We start from the raw sequence: 21639 nt of genomic DNA on the forward strand, positions 1-21639 counted from the left end.
GGCTTTACTATTTGCCTCTCTCGCAACATCTAACATAGCTTGGTTGGGCGCTCTAGTGGCCTCCTGATCGGCTTGTCTAGCCGTCTGCATCTCAGCTAATGCAGTCAGGATAGGATCAGACTGACCCTCACTCGTCTCCCGAGATCTACTTGGAGGTGCCATAACTCTACACATGTTACACAAAGGATGAGTTGATAAGGCCCACACAATGTGGTTACACATGCATCATCATAGCAAAACCTAAAAGAAACTCACAAGACAATTCAGACAAAAAAGCATCTTAAGTTATTGCAATACATACGGGCTTTTTCCCTAGAAAGTGTTCTGATACCATAAAAACGTAACTTCCCGTGTGCACCCGATGTATTAAACATATAAATGATAATAACACAGCTCAATAAATGTGGAAGCTAACTTTTTCCAATTATGAAACTTAACATATTAACCAAGTAAACTACTTATTCCTTTTCAAAATATCGCCTGTATGTAAATTGTAATAAATAACTACACTGAATAATCCTTATAGCATAAAATAGGTATCAAGTCATGAAACTACAACCCGTAGACCGGACAATATCCTGATACAATATTACAACTCAATTATGAAATAAACATAACTTATACCGATGTGGCATGGACAACCCCCATGCTCACTAAATAAACAACATAATAAGATCATGTCTCAAGTACTAAAGCCATATAATGATAATCAAGCATAATCATATGAAAGTAGGGCAATAAAGAAGCATGCATCATATCAGCTCAACTCCGGCCTCTTGCCGCCAGAGGTCTCAACCTCAGAGGTCCCTGTACCTGAAAATGTGCCCCACACGGGGTGAGATCTCTAAAAAGAAATCTCTGTAAGACAAGAGGTCCTTAAGGATCTCTCCACCCCAAGCTCACTTACATGTGCAATATAAGTTAAAAATGATAATAACAGTAATATGGAAAATATCCATGCAATGCAACATATGTCCATGTCATGTGTATATGCATCTTACTGGCCAGAGAATAAAAGGTGGGAATTACGTACGTCTACAACCCACATTACTCTCGTACCTCACCCACGGAGTTACCATCTTATATGTCTCCATATACTCAGGGATTACCGTCTAGGTGGAATACCCCACATACATATCATATGGCAATGCACTCATTAAACAGCTCAACAACGCATCAAATATTCTTCACATAAATTCAGAAAACACATCATGCATATACGCGTTTGCAAGATTATAATTTCCCTCACAATGCACACTACCAAGTGTTTGCAAGATTAAATGGGAAGAATCCATGAGAAATGTGAAGTTTTGGCTAGGTTTCATGCATATACTCAAATCTCCAAGAAGAGAGGAAGGCGGCAGCCAAGATCTCTACGTAGGAAATCAGAAAACTAACATAGGTTATTGTGCACAATTCTATTTATATGTGCATTGGCTTAATCCATCGACGTTAGTTCTAATAGCTTCGCTAATTATTTTAATCTCAAACTTCACCTGTATGCGTTTTATATGTAGCCGGTTTTAGTTCTGACATCAAAGCTCATTATTCTTACTCTACACTTGATATCCTTGACCTAGATATTTTTTTAGGAATATTTATATTTTTATTACAATTTTTTGGGATACTTTACCAGTACGCACTTATACCACAAAGCAGAGTCGGTATCTGTACTTTTCATCCGAAAAATGACTTTATGCATTATTTATCTTTCTATATAATTATCTTATCATAATTATGCATAACATTTATCAAATCTATGCTCCGGCATCGACAATCTTATTTAATTAATTATTTAGCGGTGCAGGTTCTTACACCTATCATCTTCGGTCCTCTCTATCCCTCTCCTCCGTCGTGCTAGTTCTTCTCTCCCCATCGTTGATTCGTCACGCCTCCGCCTCTCCTCCGCCGTTCTTTCTTAGGTAAGAGGATCTCCTTTCACATACTATTGTAGGTATGTGAGAAGGACAATGAGTATGAGTTTGATGATATAACTTTTCATTAACTCCATTGGAATATATGTTTTATACTTTGATAGTTTGATACTTTGATTAACTTGTGTAATATTAACTTGTGGATGTAATTGGTTGAATTATGTCGAGTATATTTTGAATATTTGATGGTTGGTGGTTTGATTTTTTTGAATTTTTCATATATAATATATATTTATATATTTATATATTTATACCCTCTCTCTCCCTCCCCTTCGCCGTGCTAGTTCTTCTCTTATACCAGTTGAACTCATGACCCCGTGACCCCTAACCTCGACTGAGTCAATGGTTGAGCCGAGTTTTTAAACACTGAGTAATTGGAAATCTAACCAAGCTAATATAAAACTTCGTCAATTAATTATATATAATATTAACGACTCAAAATTTAATTATTACAACTTTGACAATCAATGTGCTCATAATATATATGTCATATTCCAAATTTCCTTAGAAAATATATAGTAACTTGTCTTGTATCACTTCCACTAACCCAAAAAACAAATTCTTTATATCTTAAATAAACTCAAAGTGATGCATCCACAAAATATTTTAACAAAAAAAAATTAATCATAGCAAATTTTTTTTTTCTTTTCTTTGATACATCAAATCTAATTCTTTCAATTCCAAACTTGTAAGCAAAAATACAGATACCAAAAAAGTGGAGGGAATAAAAAAAGCCAAATACGAAATGACATATCGCAAGGACAATACTGAAGTACTAGAATCAAAACAATTAGCCATGACTATATATGGATATATTTATAAATATAAATAACATGTAAAATTCGTATAGTTTTTACTGTCTTTTAATTTTAAATTCTATAAATAACATTGTATAACCACGTATGTACCTGTTATGGACCCGTATAAAGGGCTCGTAGAATGATAGGTCCAATAAGGGGCTATCTAAGATGTACATCTAATATAATCATGGATAGATATCCATCAATGATACTAATCCTAATACGACAGTATGGCAAGTAGGCTTGGGCCCCTATCAGAGGCACCAAAGGCCCATCCACACTACCCACAGGTAATCTCTATAAATACAAGGTAAACCCTAAAGGTACGTTAGGCTCTCTCTCTTATTGTTATGCTGTCACTGTTCGCACACACACACCCCATTGGCTAATGCCATTAATAGTATTCTGTGCATAGTGATCTACTTGACTCAAGGGTATCTCTTCCATATATACCTTGGAGAGGGCACTAGATCCAAGATCAACATACCAGTCTATTGGGCTGGACATCTCTGTCTCTAAGACAGAACATTGGCGCCGTCTGTGGGGAATTCATCTAATTGAATTTGACACTCCCATAATTCTGACTGACGATGGCAGTTCTTACAAGGAGCAATAGCTAGCAGCCACCCCAAAACCAGAACCAGTCGTTAGATCCAGTTCTGGAAGAGGTAAATCAGCCTCAAAATCAGCCGGGGAATGATGTGGATTATGATCATGTCCATATCAGTGAGGATGTGTCAGACACGGCTTCCACTCCAGCACCCCAAAATCGAGTGGTAGCTCTGGTACCAAACAATCCCTCTCAACATCCAAGGGATCTTGCGGCGCATGTTGCCCAATCTGCCGATCCTGACTCTCGGCTGGCTGAAAATGTGTTTGCGGCAATTTTGCAGCGAATGACAGAGATGGAGAATCGTAATAACCTCCAGTGGCAACAAGACTTCCAAAGGATACAGGAAGAGAATACCAGGAGAATGCGAGATCTGGAACAGCGCTTAATGGGGGTGACTGGATCAGGGGCGAGAAGAACCGAAGGCTAGGATGCCAATGGCCAGGAAGGAAATCACAACTCGGATCATCAAAATCGGATTAGTGAGGTGGAAAATCGGGAAAGGCCTAATCCGGTGAGCACGATGAATCCAAAAATGGAGAACCTGACAATGGGTGACCAGAACGCTGCTGTGCAGGCCCTGACTCAAAACACTTCAATAGAAGCAAATGGACAAAGACAACGGGATGGAATCCACCCCAACCAGAATGCACAAATCATCAGAGGGCGCGTGGAACCTGGTGCCTACAGGAGAAAATATAGCAGGGGGCAGTATAATAACAGCCCCTCACTGGGGAGATTTTGAATGCTCCATTCCTAGAGGATTTTGATTCGACACGATTGCCGAAATATGATGGAAGTCAAGACCCACAGGTCCACATAGATGCTTTTGATACGGACATGTACATCTGAGGGATAGATGAGCCCTTCATGTCTCGGATATTTGCCATAACTTTGACTGGGGCTGCGCAGGCATGGTTCTCAACCTTACCTGCCAATTCCATTGGGTTTTTTGAGGAATTTGGGGAGAAGTTCCTCTTAAATTTGTGAGAAGCAAAAAACATCCCAAATCCAAGTTCGCACTTGGAAAAATACGACAGCAACTTGGAGAAACCCTCCAGAAATACCTAAACCGGTTTAAGGATGCTGCCTTGCAGGTGCCGGGTTTACAGGAAAATGTCCACATACATCTCATTGTGGCTGGCTTGGATGGAGCATCTAGGCTGGCCAAGTCGGTCTATAAAGATCCATTGAGGACGTTGGAGGAATTCAGGACTCGTTCGAAAAAGTATCTAGAACTCGAACAAATGGAGATAGCAAATGCGCAATCCGAGGAGGGTAAAAGAATGAGCCTCAGGAGGAAGAGCCCAACCCCAAGAGAAAAGGAGCGGATTACGGGTAAAAAGAAAGATACTAGAAATAGAAACCTGGAGGATAGAGATTAGGTTGGAAGATATGAGAAGCACACAACGCTGAATGCTTCACGCTCTCAAATATGGAGAGAAGTGGCTATGACGGAAATGAAAAAAGTGGATAGACCTCAGCCTATATTTGACAGAGGAGGGCTGGATAAGTCCAAATACTGTGCATTTCATGGTGGCCCGAGTCACAACACTGATCAATGCTAGGATCTCCGAGATGCTGTGGACAAATTTGTCAGAGTTGGCAAGTCATGCCAGTATGTGATTAAAACTCAAGGTTCCAAAAATAAGAGAAAGTCTGGAAATCGGAAAAGGAGTAAAAGTCCGGTGCCTGAGAAAAAAAAGAAAGATGAAAAGAATCAGAAAGATGACTCCAATAATGACGAGTTCCCAGAGGCAGAATTTGACTGTAACGTAATTAGTGGAGCCCTTGGAGGAGGAGGAGACACTGTAAGTGATAGACGAAAGTACCTGAAGGAGGTCATTTCAATCCGAGACTGCCCCAAATTCAAGGAAGATCTTAGCAAACCAGACCCTCCTCTGTTATATTTCACAAAGGAAGACATGCAAGGTGTTTTTCCAGGGCATGTAGAAGGGTTATTCATCGTTGGAACCTTGGTAAACTACCGGGTTAAGAAGATTTTCGTCGATGCAGGAAGCAATGCCAACTTTATGTTATGGGATGCCTTCGAAAAGATGAACCTTGATGAAGAGGACCTCGAATCCTGCAAGACAGCCTTGATAGCTTTTAACGGAGAACATACACCTCCTAAAGGCTATATATATCTCAGGTTAACCATGGGAACAAAGGAAGCGTTCAAATTAGAATGGGTTAGATTCATAGTGGCCGATTTCCCATCAGAATATAATATCATTTTGGGAAGACCAACCATACACCAATGGGACATGCTGGTCTCTACTAAGCACCAGAAGATAAAGATGATAAGCAACAAGAATGAAATAATCACTGTTAGTGGAGACCAAAAGGAATCCAGAGGATGCTACTTTGACACTGTCAAGGGGAACGAAGGCGGACATTCGAGTCCCCCTCGGATCCATCCGGGGGACAAACTCGGCAGGAAGACAATTCCTCACCATTCAAGGAAGCCCATTAACGTGGTTGAACTGGATATGAGAGAAGAAGCAATCCCGAGGACGGAGCTCGATGGGGAATTAGAAAATCTCGTACTGGGGGAAGAACCTGGTCAATTTACCCGAATTGGTAAGACCATAGATCCTCAAGTCAAAGAAGAATTAACCGGGTTCCTCAAAAGCAACACCGATGTCTTTGCTTGGAAATCATCAGAAATTCCCGGCATAGATCCCACCTTCTGCTGCCACAAGTTGGCAGTTTACCCTGGGTCTACACCGATCTCACAAAAGAAAAGGAAGTTGGGACTAGAAAGGAAACAAGTTTTGGAGGAACATGTGAAGGAGTTGCTGCATGCCAGGTTCATTCGGGAAATACAGTACACAACATGGCTTGCAAACATTCTAATGGTGAAAAACCAAGCGGAAAATGGAGAGTATGTACTGATTATACGGACCTGAATAAGGTCTGCCCAAAAGACTCATACCCTATGCCTAACATAGACCAGCTAGTAGATAACTCCGCTGGATTTCCATTGTTGTCTTTCATGGATGCTTAAGAAAGAAAATGGCCATGAAGGCCGTAGGCATGTGAGGATGAAAACAAAATTTTCAAAGCGGAATTACACATACCATATCAAGAAACATGCTTTAGGACAAGGATGTTGCCTTGTTTGCTTTCCAAAACTTGAAGATGATCAAGGTGAGGCTTGAAGATACAAGCCCTCTAATGTTGATCCACACCACCCTTTGTCAAGACGGAAGAACTCTTCTTCAAGGCCACCAACGAACACCAAGGGAGGCAAGCTAGGCGTCCCTAATGGAGAGGTAGGAGGCAAGGTTTCAAGGTGTTTAGTTGAGTGCATTTTCAGCAAGAAAAACACAAAAGTGGCGCATGGAATTCACTTAGAAAGTGCTAGGTAATATTCAAAACTCTCTTAAGAAAAACCTCACAAAAGGATGACCAAAGGAGATGAGAGAATGAGTGAATAAAAAATCTGATTTCTTCACTAAAAAATCAGCCCTATGTAGCGCACACTAGGAGAGGAATGAGTGGAGTTGTTGCAAATCAAATCTTGCCAACAACCTCCTATCATATCCTCATGATATCAAGTGCATATCTCAACAAAAATCTGACTTAACAACCATCATATGGCCAGCCATATGGTGCGCCCCATTCAGCCTCAAAACAGTCCAGATACGTTGAGCAGTTGCATTCAAACTTGAACCAACTCACTCCCTTATTCTCTCAACAAACCAAATCTGATTGGAGCTCATTTGGTTGATCATATGACCATCACAAGACCCCAAAATCAGCGCCCCAATCAGCCTTGGATGATGCTCAAAGATCTCCTCTTGATACTTGGGATTTGTTCCAACAAGATCTTACCTTATCCTTTTGTTATGAAACAACTTTTCATAGCCAATTCAAATTCAAATTCAACCATTTAAATTCAAACGTTCAAACATTTCAATTCAAAATTCAAATTCAAAATTTAAATTCTAAATTCAAAATTCAAAATTCAACTTCGAAATTCAAAATTCAAAATTCAACTTCAAAATTCAAAATTCAAAATTCAAAATTCAAATTCAAAATTCAAAATTCGAATTTCAAAATTCAAATTCAAATTTCAAATTTCAAATTCAAAATTCAAAATTTAAATATTTGATAAATAATTTAACTAATTAAATTAATTAGTAATGTCTTGGACCATCCAAGCCCACTACATGATCCATGCGCCCATTTCCCTTTTGGTGGGCTTCCAAACATCTTCTTGGGCTAACAACCATTATTAGGCTCAATACCTTTAATGCTATATTATCATGACAATAAGGTGTTAGTGTGTGACCCATTAGGCCCAACATAGCCACTGACATAAATGGGCTTGGGCCCAACAAGCCCACAACCCATCTAATGACAACACAGAGCACTTGCAATGCTTTGTTGCCCCAGAGCTAGTTAGGTTAATGACATAATCATCGTATTACACATATTTGGTTGTCGTATGTATTTTCTTTCGTCTCGGTTGCCTTCCCATTAAACCTAGGGAAAGGAAACGTATCAACCCTTGCGGTTTAGGGTAAGCTTTATTCGAAATAGGAAATATTCAATTTACTGACTCTAACGGCAGATCATCTCATGATCTCTTTTACTATGCATAGATTCCCGAGTCCTTGTAAATGTCATCTCGATTTCTCCGGTTTACAGATAACCTAATCTCTCACAGAGATTTGACGAATTTCTTCACCTTATCACCCTAGCCCTGTGCTCTTTCAAGACAAGCCCAACAGTATACCTATGAGTCTCCATGTTTCAGGAAGACGAGGTATACAGTCAAAGCATGCCTTCTAGAACATAGTCTAGGTAATAACTTCTCGTCTAAGGAAAAACATACCCAAATATAAAGAGACTACTCTAATGATACTCTCTGTGAGATTTCCTCATAGAGTCTCTTTGTGGGTCTGTTCAGTGCGAGCTATACCCTTATAGGTCCACCCACGACTTTAGCTAAGACATCTCCATATCTGTAGCTCATGAGGTCTTTACATTGCATTCGAATACAAGTAGATAAGTCGCGCTAGTCTTACCCGAGATCACTTATCCCCATTCTCAGTGTCTCTAGACTAGGAACATAAAATTAGGAATAAACATGCAGTATCTTGAATCCTCATAATCGTGATCTCATCACAGATACTCAAGAAATACATGTTCTATTCCAAGGGGTTTATCCATTTTATTCATAATAAATTAACAATAATATCGAGACAAAAATATGAAACAAGATAAAGAGTGCTTATTATTTATTAGCGACAAAAGGTCCACATCTTATGTCCGTATTTAATCAAAAAGATTATCTCTAGGATACCCATATACTAACAAGCTCCCACTTGGCCTAGAGTCAATCTGACCTAAGTCGTATACCTAAAGCCTCATAATGACTATCATGTTTTCTCTGAGAAACAGCCTTTGTCAGAGAATCGGCTAGGTTATTATCTGTGGGAACATAATCCATCTTTACATCTATCCTATCAATGATTACTCTAATCAGGTGATATCTGCGGAGCACGTTTTTAGATCTTTGATGAGACCTAGGTTCCTTTGACTGCGCAATGGCTCTAGTGTTGTCGCAAAACAACTGTATGGGCTCATCCACGCTTGGAACCACCCTTAGTTCAGATATGAACTTCGTGATCCACACGGCCTCCTTAGCCACTTCTGAAGCAGCTATGTATTCAGCTTCTGTCGTTGAATCTGCTGTTGTCTCCTGCTTGGAACTCTTCCAAGATACCGCCCCACCATTTAAGGTGAATACAAACTCTGACTGTGACTTGCAGTCATCTTTGTCACTCTGAAAGCTGGCATCAGCGAACCCTTTCACTGAAAGCTCATCAACCCCACCATAGACCAGAAACACATCCTTAGTTCTTCTTAAGTACTTAAGGATGGTCTTGACTGCTGTCTAGTGACCCTCTCCAGGGTCAGACTGGTATCTGGTCGTAATGCTCAAAGCATATGAGACATCTGGTCTCGTACATATCATGGCATACATGATGGATCCGATAGCCGAAGCGTATGGTATTCCACTCATGCGACCCTTCTCAGGCTGTGACTTAGGACACATAGCCTTGGAAAGATGTACCCCATGACTGACAGGAAGAAAACCCATTTTCGATCATTCCATGCTAAACCTTTTTAGCATCTTGTCAACATACGTGGATTGAGATAAACCCAGCAGCCTGTTGGATCTATCTCTATAGATTTTTATACCAAGTATAAAGGCCGCTTCTCCCAAATCCTTCATGGTGAAGCTTTATGAAAGCCACTGTTTTGTTATTTGTAATGTGGGGATGTCATTTCCTATAAGTAATATGTCATCTATATAAAGAACCAGGAAGACAACATTACTCCCACTAACCTTCTTGTAAACACAAGGTTCGTCCTCGTTCTTGATAAAACAGTTACTCTAACGACTTCATCAAAAACGATAAAACTTCTTGTAGTTTGCATATTATATGCTCCTGATCTTTGATTTCAAAGCCTTCAGGTTGTGTCATGTACACTTCCTCCTTCAAGAACCCATTCAAGAAGGCGGTCTTGACATCCATTTGCCAAATTTCATAGTCGTGATATGCTGCTATTGCAAGCATGATCCTAATAGATTTGATCATGGAAACTGGTAAGAAAATCTCATCATAGTCAACTCCTTGTTTTTGACGATACACTTTCGCCACCAACCTAGCTTTGTAGGTCTGAATGTTGCCATCTGCATCAGTCTTTCTTTTAAAGACCCATTTGTTACCGATAGGAACTATTCCTTGCGGTTTAGGAACCAAGGTCCATACCTTGTTTTGATACATCGAATCCATTTCAGATTCCATGGCTTCAAGCCATCTAGAAGAGTCAACATCCTTGACTTCCTCTTCGTAGTTACTTGGTTCATCATCCTCGACGGTTTGCTGATTCTCAATCACAAACCCATACCTCTCAGGTGGATGGATGACCCTCGTTGACCTACGGAGTTGTGTGTTTACTTCTCCATTAGAGAATGTCGCTTGCGGAGCAGACTCGGTTCCTCAATCTGTTCATGTGGTTCTTGAACTTCTTCAAGATCAATCTTACTCGCACTGGCTCCGTGAGAGATCAAATCCTTCTCAAGGAACTCAGCATTCTTTGACACAAACACTTTGTGTTCATCCATGGAGTAAAAGTAGTATCCCCTAGTACCTTTGGGATACCCCACAAATAGACATTTAGTACTCTTAGCACTAAGCTTGTCTGATGCCAACGCTTTGACATAAGCTGGCGATCCCTATACCCTGAGGTAACTCAGGTTGGGTCTCTTACCATTCCATATCTTATATGGTGTGGTCTGAACAGATTTAGAAGGTACCCTATTTAGGAGGTATGCCGCTGTGTCTAAGGCATATCCCCAAAACGATTTTGGAAGTTGAGTCTCACTCATCATAGACCTGACCATGTCTAACAAGGTCCTGTTTCTCCTTTCGGAGACATCATTTTGATGTGGTGTGTAAGGTGCGGTAAACTGCGAGAGAATTCCATTTTCTCTCAGATAATCCTGAAACTCATGGCTCAGATATTCACCACCACGATCTGATCGTAATGTCTTAATCATCTTGCCACGCTGTTTCTCTACTTCATTCCTAAACTCTTTGAATTTTTCAAAAGCTTCGGATTTATATCTCATTAGGTACACGTAGCCAAATCTTGATTTATCATCAGTAAAGGTAATGAAATAGGAGTATCCTCTTCTAGCCTCTATAGACATTGGCCCACAAACATCAGTGTGAATGAGTTCTAATAACTCACTAGCCCTATGACTCTCAAGCCCTTTGGGCTTGTGACAAGTCATTTTCCCAGCTAGACAAGATTCACATTGTCCATAGGATTCCATATCCATGGAATCTAGGTATCCATTTGCATGCATCCTAGACAATCTTGTTTCAGTTATGTGCCCTAGTCTACAATGCCAAAGATAAGATTGATTATCTATCCTAGGTCGTTTCACATTTACATTGAGCACTTCAGTTCTCATTTCCAAAACATATAAGCCATTTATTAAAGAAGCAGTACCAAAAACAATATCATTCGAAATGATAGAAAATGTACCATCCCTAATAGTGAAAGCAAAACCATCTTGTTCTAAACAAGAAATAGAAATAATGTTTCTAGAAATGCTAGGAACATAAAGACAAATATTCAAATGCAATAAAAGGCCCGTAGGCAAAATGAGGCCGGCATGTCCAACAGCTTGAGCAGCAACTCTTGCTCCATTACCAACACAGAGGTACACCTCGTTCTTTTCCAATCTTCTAGGGTTCCTAAGCACCTGCAACGAATTGCAAATATGAGAACCACAACCGGTATCCAATACCCATGAAGTCGGATTAGCACAAGAATAATTTATCTCAATCATGTAAATACCTGAGATAGAAGCATCACCATGCTTCTTGTCCTTCACACTCTTCAGGTAGTCTGGAAAATTCCTCTTCCAATGGCCTTTCTTGCCACAATGGAAGCACTCAGCATCGCTTTTGTCCTTGGATGCATTCTTACCCTTCTTTTTGCCTTTCTTCTTCTTGGGTTTTCCTTTGGGCTTAAAGGAGTCGCCTTTCGCAGGCTCCTTGCCCTTACCCTTGGCCTTGCTAGGCCCACCAATCAGAAGAGCATGTGTCATATCCTTCTTGATAGACACTTCAGCAGTTGTTAACATGCTTAACAATTCATGCAAGCTCACAAGCATCCCATGCATGTTGTAATTTATAATGAATTGACTGAAGGAAGGTGGAAGCGAGGTCAGGACTAAGTCATTACTTAGCTCGGCATCCATCACGAAGCCTAGATTTCCTAGCTTCTCAATGAGCCCGATCATCTTAAGAACATGACGGCTCACAGACATGCTCTCAGACATCCTGCATGAGAACAATTCTGTAGAGGCCTCATACCTCTCATGCCTGCCTTTAATGTCATACAACTCTTTGAGATGTAAGACAATAGAGGGAGCATCCATATGCTCATGCTGCTTTTGCAGTTCAGGTGACATGGATGCCAACATGATGCAGACAGTCAACACATTGTCATCCATGTGCTGTTTGTGGGCCTCAAAATCAAATTCTGCGAACCCATCTTCCCCTTCCTTAGGAGCTACAGGTAATGTAGCATCCAAGACATAAGCTATTTTTTCGGCCCTAAGAACAATTCTTAAGTTCCGATACTAGTCCATAAAGTTTGAACCGGTCAGTTTGTTCGTATCGAGTATTGAGCGCAGTGACAGTGGATTAGTCATACTAAAAACTGAAAAAATGTAAAGATAATTTAATTAATATATTTCGACATGTAGTAAAAAAAAAATTATTAAAGACTTTAAAGAATTTTCCCCTCCCACTATTTTATCTAAGTCAATGACCCTTACCTTTGACTTAGGGTTAATCTACTTTTAGATTTTACCTTAGTGAGATTAAGAGTGCGTTTATCTATTTTAACCCCTGTCTGTGACCGCAAGATTAATTTAAATAATGGGTTGATCCTTATCAACAGTATCTCATACCCTCTCTTAACATTAGGTTGACAACTCCTTGTCACTTAGTGGTGCATCTCATGCAACCAACCTAGCATTATTACCCTAAGCACATAAGCTCGGTTGAGCCTGCAACTTATGCCTCAGTTAAGCATTAACCAGCACCCTAAGTGTCTAACACTTCTAATACTACTCTTACTCAATGAAACAGCGGGTCCCAACTGAATTGTGGAGCACCACTATTTAGAGGAGGTTTGAGTAATATTGGTGGTGGGAGGTAATCATGCTTAATAATTTTATTCCTTTTAAGGGTTCCTTTTATTTAGGGTTTATTAAGTCTCAACAAACGCATAGGTATAATTATCATGCTAGTCGTATCCTATGTCAAACATCTATCGGATTGCACTAGTCGTAATTGGACGTGCATAATGATACATACAAACGCGATTTGTCCAATTTCATGCATACTAGTCGTTTTTTAAAACATAAAAGCATACATGCATATAAAACAATTTTATTTGAGACGGTCATGGTGCTCGTGCATTCGTCCTTCTTGCTTCTCAAGCCACGGCTCCTTGTCGTCTAAACGCCACTAGCCTAATTCTCTAATTACAAAATAATTAAAGAAACTCCAAAACATCTTTGGAGGGACAAATGAATATTCAAAATTTAAAATTCAAATTTACATTTTAATTCAAATCGAGCAAAATTACACCTTTAATTTAAAATATAAAATTTGAAATTCAAACTCGGGCACCATGACCATCCACTTCCAATTTGTACCTGAAAATTCAAATAACTTGCAAGCACATAATATCAAATATTATATAACATGTTCATCCATACGTCTTATCATTTTAACAATTAAAATATCATTGCAAGAATCATGATTCAAATTTTCTTAATGGCCGAATTATATAACAATTAATATAATTCAAATTTTGATGACTCTTTCTCAAAGAACACAAAATTAAACCACACATGTAGACACAACACCTTGTAATGTAGACACAACACCTTGTAAGGCCGAATCACATATCCATATATATGATAAAAAATTTCACAAAAATTTTCATGTCATTCTCATGGAACAATTCATAGAGAAAAATAAGAAAACAATCAAGGTACTCAAAGTACCCCTCATGGCCGAGTCATCCCTTTCAAAAAGGTGTTTCTTTTCAAAACTTTCACAAAGAAAGAGAAACAAAACCATGAACACATACAGATATATGAACATAGCAATCACATTAACATGTTCATAAAATAAGAACTTTAACAATTTAAAGCATAGTATTTCAAAATCCATATGCTACGATTCATGCTTTAATTCTTTAAAGAATTTTTTACCGTAAAGAACAAGTTTTTAAAAACAAAGTACCATCACCCTACGATGGTAAAGCAACCGGACTCTGATACCACTTGAAAGAAAATGGCCTTGAAGGCCGTAGGCATGTGAGGATGAAAATAAAATTTTCAAAGCGGAATTACACATACCATATCAAGAAACATGCTTTAGGACATGGATGTTACCTTGTTTGCTTTCCAAAACTTGAAGATGATCAAGGTGAGGCTTGAAGATACAAGCCCTCTAATGTTGATCCACACCACCCTTTGTCAAGACGGAAGAACTCTTCTTCAAGGCCACCAACGAACACCAAGGGAGGCAAGCTAGGCGTCCCTAATGGAGAGGTAGGAGGCAAGGTTTCAAGGTGTTTAGTTGAGTGAATTTTCAACAAGAAAAAACACAAAAGTGGCGCATAGAATTCACTTAGAAAGTGCTAGGTAATTTTCAAAACTCTCTTAAGAAAAACCTCACAAAAGGATGACCAAAAGAGATGAGAGAATGAGTGAATAAAAATCTAATTTCTTCACTCAAAAAATCAACCCTATGTAGCGCACACTAGGAGAGGAATGAGTGGAGTTGTTGCAAATCAAATCTTACCAACAACCTTATATCATATCCTCATGATATCAAGTGCATATCTCAACAAAAATCTGACTTAACAACCATCATATGGCCAGCCATATGGTGCGCCCCATTTAGCCTCAAACAATCCAGATACGTTGAGCAGTTGCATTCAAACTTGAGCCAACTCACTCACTTATTCTCTCAACAAACCAAATCTGATTTTAGCTTATTTGGTTGATCCTATGACCATCACAAGACCCCAAAATCAGCGCCCCAAATCAGCCTTGGATGATGCCCAAAGATCTTCTCTTGATACTTGGGATTTGTTCCAACAAGATCTTATCTTATCCTTTTGTTATGAAACAACTTTTCATAGCCAATTCAAATTCAAATTCAAATATTTAAATTCAAACGTTCAAACATTTAAATTCTAAATTCAAATTCTAAATTCAAATTCTAAATTTAAATTCTAAATTCTAAATTCAAATTTCAAAATTCAAATTCAAAATTCAAATTTCAAATTTCAAATTTCAAAATTCAAATTCAAAATTCAAATTCAAAATTCAAATTCAAAATTCAAAATTCAAATTTCAAATTCAAAATTCAAAATTTAAATATTTGATAATTAATTTAACTAATTAAATTAATTAGTAATGTCTTGGACCATCCAAGCCCATTACATGATCCATGCGCATTTTTCCCTTTTGGTGGGCTTCCAAACTTCTTCTTGGGCTAACAACCATTACTAGGCCCAATACCTTTAATGCTATATTATCATGACAATAAGGTGTTAGTGTGTGACCCATTATGCCCAACATAGCCACTCACATAAATGGGCTTGGGCCCAACAAGCCCACAACCCATCTAATGACAACACAGAGCACTAGCAATACTTTGTTGCCCCAGAGCTAGTTAGGTTAATGACATAATCATCCTATTACACATATTTGGTTGTCGTATGTATTTCCTTTCGTCTCGGTTACCTTCCTCATTAAACCTAGGGTAAGGAAACGTATCAACCCTTGCGGTTTAAGGTAAGCTTTATTCGAAATAGGAAATCTTCAATTTACTGACTCTAACGGCAGATCATCTCATGACCTCTTTTACTATGCGTAGATTCCCGAGTCCTTGTAAATGTCATCCCGATTTCTCCGGTTTATAGATAACCTAATCTCTCACAGAGATTTGACGAATTCCTTCAGCTTATCACCCTAGCCTTGTGCTCTTTCAGGACAAGCCCAACAGTGTACCTATGAGTCTCCATGTTTCAGGAAGACGAGGTATACAGTCAAAGTGTGCCTTCTAGAACACAGTCTAGGTAATAACTTCTGGTCTAAGGAAAGACATACCCAAATATAAAGAGACTACTCTAATGATACTCTCTGTGAGATTTCCTCATAGAGTCTCTTTGTGGGTCTGTTCAGTGTGAGCTATACCCTTATAGGTCCTCCCACGACTTTAGCTAAGACATCTCCATATCTATAGCAGATGAGGTCTTTACCTTGTATCCAAATACAAGTAGATAAGTCGTGCTAGTCTTACCCGAGATCACTGATCCCCATTCTCAGTGTCTCTAGACTAGGAACATAGAATTAGGAATAACATGCGGTATCCTTGAATCCTCATAATCGTGATCTCATCATAGATACTCAAGAAATACCTGTTCTATTCCAAGGGGTTTATCTAGTTTATTCATAATATATTAACAATAATATCGAGACAAAATACGAAACAGAATAAAGAGTGCTTATTATTTATTTGCGACAAAAAGGTTCACATCTTATGTCCTTATTTAATCAAAAAGATTGTCTCTAGGACACCCATATACTAACACATCGGTCGTAAAGTAATAAAGTGTACCGGAGTACGAGATCGTTCCCACGAGGATTGGATTTTGAAGCACTAGTTCGCTAATTGCGTTTTAGTTGGACAATCAAGAATTGGATTTGAGAGAATTGTAATTGAAGAATTTAAAATTAAAAACAAGCAAAACCATGCAATTTAAGAAAATTCAGAATTAAAAAGAAACAATTCAAAAAGATTATGATTGATTACGAATGTAAAACAAGCGTATCTAGGGTTTCAACTTCCCGCAATCTTCTCGTTATGTTATGAATTAAATAGTCAAGAACATTTTCTTAATATAATTCCAATCAATTCTATCTAAGTTAATTAGGGCTCAATCCCTTGTTACCCTAAATCTATGTGATCTAAGAAGAACCCATGCATTAAGATCAAGAATTCCAAGATTGCACAATTACCCTATGTCTATCCCTAGATCACAAGGATTATGATAAATCTACCAAGTCAGGGTTCATGCACCAACATCCCTATTGTCATACAATTCCCCAAAATCAATCTATAAGAAGAAAACTCATAGAAAGCATTAAAGACAGATAAATTTATTCAATTATAAAAAGAAAAGAATTCAAAAACAATTTAATCCATAAACATAAACAATTCAATTGAGTTTCATATACCCCTAACTACATACAAGTTTAGCCTAGCATACTGAATTCAAAAACAATAGTAAAGAAAAGAGAACCCCAAGCCTCCATTGGTGTGATGTTGACTTGGTTCCTCAATGTTCCAGCGCTCCGCAACAGGATTCCTCCTACCGGTCTCTATGTAATTCTTTGGATTGGTGAATTGGTGTTTTGGTCTGACCCTCAGCTCCTTATTTATAACCATTGAAGTTGTATCCTTCATCGAATCTCTCAAAGAATCTCTATCAAATTTGCAATCAAATCTTTAATTGCTTCCTTTTTTATTTAAGATCTTGTTTATTGAGTGACAGATTGAGCTTCGTATCTTTGTTATGATCCCTCTTCAAATCTTTCCAGGAATCTCTATCAGCTGATAAATCAAGACTGATTTGTTTCTGCTTCATTCAAGAAATATTACAAATCGGTATCCTGTGGCGAATCTTATTAAATCTTGGCTGACTGGTGCGTGTTTGGGGCGCTCAAGCGTGCTACTAGGCGCTTGAGCGTCCTCTTGAGCATGAATTACTGGATTTTGCCTGCCTTCACGCGCTCGAGCGTCCACTTGTGCGCTCGAGCGTGCTCCTTCATGGCGGATTCATGTGATCTTGGGCACTTGAGCGTGCATTTGTGCGCTTGAGCGTCCTAGATTACTCAATTTGACTATTTTCCTTGCCTGTAAGTGCTTGAGCGTCCGTTCTGTGCGCTCGAGCGTGCTATTCTGGCCTTTGACTTGTAATATTTTGGCTTCCTTTGGTCCATCTTAAGTTACAACTCTTTGTCATGAGTTCTTCATCACTTTTTAGCACCAATAAGTGTGGTTTTCCCTTCAAAATGCAAAGAACTTCAAAACGTTAGCTCAATTTCATATCTTATGACTTATTTGTTGTAAAACCTTGAATTCCATGCAATCTACTACATAATTCTTGTATAATTTAGCCTAAAAACATGGTAAACCAAAGGTTTATTAGCTATCAATCCAAGACAGAGTCCACACTAGCTCAAGGTCCACAAACAACACAATCACACTCTGTATAGACCAGCAATCATATTAATATTTATAATCTAAGAGTTCATCAAATGACAACAACGTCCTCTTCTTCATTTCATGTCTTAAGGCTTCTCACAAAGCCATAAGCCCTTAATCCCATTGATTCTGACTTAGACTAATTATATCAGAGGTTTAACTTAACCAATCTAGGGTCCACAAACTCCAAATACAGTTCTGTATGAACATAACAGTTATTGACTCGAATTTTCCAGAATATCCGAATATTTTTCGAGGCCATATCTGGATATCATATCCAGATATCCATATCTGGATATTTTCAACCCCATATCCGAACATCATATCCGGATATTTCGCGACAAAATCCAGTTCCAAGGTCAGACTACACAAAGGCCACAAAAATGAGTAGCAAGGTTGGCCCTTTCTTCACAAAGCTCACCACTTGGAGCTCTCACAACCAAGGAAATGGTGACCTCTTCACTTAACCAAAGAGTCAGCACTCTCCCTTCCCAAAACAGTGACAAAAACTCATAATAGGGTGACACCTCATGCACACAAGGGTTGCTCTCAACTATCCACGGTCATTTGGTGAAGTAAACTTGAAGAAAGATGGTTTCTTTGGAGAAGAAAGCTATGGAGAATGGTGGAGAAGGAGGCTGCACTCACAAGCTTGGAAATTCACGTAGGAGGAAATCAGAAATAACCTAGGTCTTTGTGCCAATGGTTATTTATAGTCTCATTAAGTCTAACCACACTGTATTAGCACTAATAGCTACTCTTATCTTTTTAATCCCAAACTTTGGATTCTGAACCTAGCCATTTTCTAAGATTTGTCATATTTTTATTTTATTTTTCGCAGCACTTTGCCGATAGCGCTTTTACGTAGCCGGTATCAGTTCTGACACCAATTCTCATTATTTTGACTCCAAACTTGTTAAACTAGTCCTATATATTATCCTAGTAATATATACACACTTTTCATAATTTTCTAGGATACTTCATCGGTACACATTTATACCGTGAGGCAGAACCGGTATCTGCACTTTTCGTTAGAAAAGCGACTTTCAACATTATTAATCACTTACTATAATTAATTAAGCCTTCTCATAATTATTAGGGTCAATTATAGAATTATCTCATTAATCTCATAATTAATTAATTAAATTTCTAAATTAACGGTGCGGGTTCTTACAGCAATCGTGGATGAACTTCCTTCTTTGTTGTGAACTCATGTTGTTGGGCAGAATTCCACTCACTATGTAGTTTGCTCATCTGGAAATGCATCCTTGATTTGCTCTTCAAGCTTGTCTACTTTACCATCATCTAGCCTTGATAAATGATCTGCCACTTGATTCTCTGTGCCTTTTTTGTCTTTTATCTTCAAATCAAACTCTTGTAGCAAGAGCATCCACCGAATGATCCTTAGTTTTGAGTCCTTCTTGTCCACTAAATATTGAATAGCCGCATAGTCAGTATAAACAGTCACTTTAGCACCAAACAAATAAGATCTAAACTTTTCAAAAGCATAAACAACAGCTAATAATTCTTTTTCAGTGACTGTATAATTAAATTGAGCTTCAGTGAGTGTTTGGCTAGCATAGTAGATGGGATGAAACACTTTGTTGTGTCTCTGTCCTAGCACTGCTCCAATAGCATGTTCACTAGCATCATCCATCATTTCAAATGGTAGACTCCAGTCAGGAGCAACTATGATAGGTGCTGTGACGAGTCTCTTTTTCAGTTCTTCAAAGGCTGCTTTGCAATCCTCATCCACAATGAAGGGTGTATTCAGCTCCAGCAATCTGCAAAGTGGCCATGAAATTTTTGAGAAGTCCTTAATGAACCTTCTATAGAATCCAACATGCCCCAAGAAGCTTCTTATTCCTTTCATATTAATGGGTATCGGCAGCTTCTCAATCACTGAAACCTTGGCTTTATCCACTTCAACTCCTTCCTTTGATATCTTATGACCCAAGACTATGCCTTCTCTGACCATAAAATGGCATTTCTCCCAATTGAGTATAAGATTAGTATCTTCACATCTCTAAAGTACATATGATAGGTTGGCAAGACATGAATCAAATGACTCCCCAAAAACTGAGAAATCATCCATGAAAATTTTCACAAAGTATTCCACCATATCTGTGAATATAGCCATCATGCAACGCTGGAAGGTTCTTGGAGCATTACACAATCCAAATGGCATTCTTCTAAATGCAAAGGTGCCATAAAGACATGTGAATGTAGTCTTGTCCTGGTCTTCAGGTGTTATAGCAATCTGATTATAGCCTGAATACCCATCTAAGAAGCAGTAAAACTCCTTGCTTGCAAGTCTATCCAACATCTGATCAATAAATGGTAAAGGGAAGTGATCCTTCCTTGTTGCATGATTCAACTTCTTATATTCCATGCAGATTCTCCATCCTGTTATAGTCCTTGTAGAGATTAACTCATTATTTTCATTCTCTACCACTGTAATTCCTCCCTTTTTAGGGACACATTGGATTGGACTCACCCATTGGCTATCTGAAATAGGGTATATTACTCCTGCATCTAGCCATTTTATAAATTCTTTCTTCACAACTTCCTTCATCATAGGGTTCAGCCTCCTCTGTGCTTTATAATACTGTTATATCCTTCCTCTAGCAAAATTTTATGCATACAAAGTGAGGGGCTTATTCCTTTTATATCAGTTATGGTCCACCCCAAGGCTATCTTGTGTTTCTTCAAGACTTCCAACAATTGCTCCTCCTGCCACCTGGTCAAATGAGATAAAATTATCACGGGCAGAGTATCATTCTCTCCCAAGTATGCATATCTCAAATGATCAAGAAGTGGCTTAAGCTCCAGCACTGGTGGTTCTTCAATTGAAGGCTTTGGTGGTTGTGCTTTTCTTTCTTGCAGATTCATAGATTCATAGTGTCTCTCTTTGAATGGTAATACTAGGGCATCTATCCAAGCTAAACATGCTTCCACCTCTTCTTTGTCAATTGCACCTTCTTCTGCTATGGCAATCTCTAGTGGCTCCTTCTCAGTTTCTGGTTCCTGTTGTTGTAGCAGTGGTTCATCAGCATCTTCTATGGCAGAACACTCCTCCATTTGACTTGGATACTTCATAGCATTTAACACATTAAAGTTTATTTGCTCATCATTGACTCTCATAGTCAAATCTCCTTTTTCAACATCAATAAGAGTTCTTCCAGCAGCTAGGAATGGTCTACCCAAGAGAAGAGGCACCTCCCTATCTGCTTCAAAGTCAAGAACAATAAAGTCAGCAGCTGGTTTGGGTGCTGACATTCTGCCAGCCTTCAGCCTTTTTGCCAAAGGCTCATTGTCTTCACTCACCTCCTCCTTGTCAGAGAGGGTGATAGGTTTTGCAGAGGATGCTCCCTCTGGCCTGTTGCTGC

Source organism: Gastrolobium bilobum, unplaced genomic scaffold, assembly GCF_033153095.1.
Source record: "Gastrolobium bilobum isolate Gb01-03AN ecotype WA unplaced genomic scaffold, APGP_CSIRO_Gbil_v1 utg37553, whole genome shotgun sequence".
NCBI lineage: Eukaryota > Viridiplantae > Streptophyta > Magnoliopsida > Fabales > Fabaceae > Gastrolobium > Gastrolobium bilobum.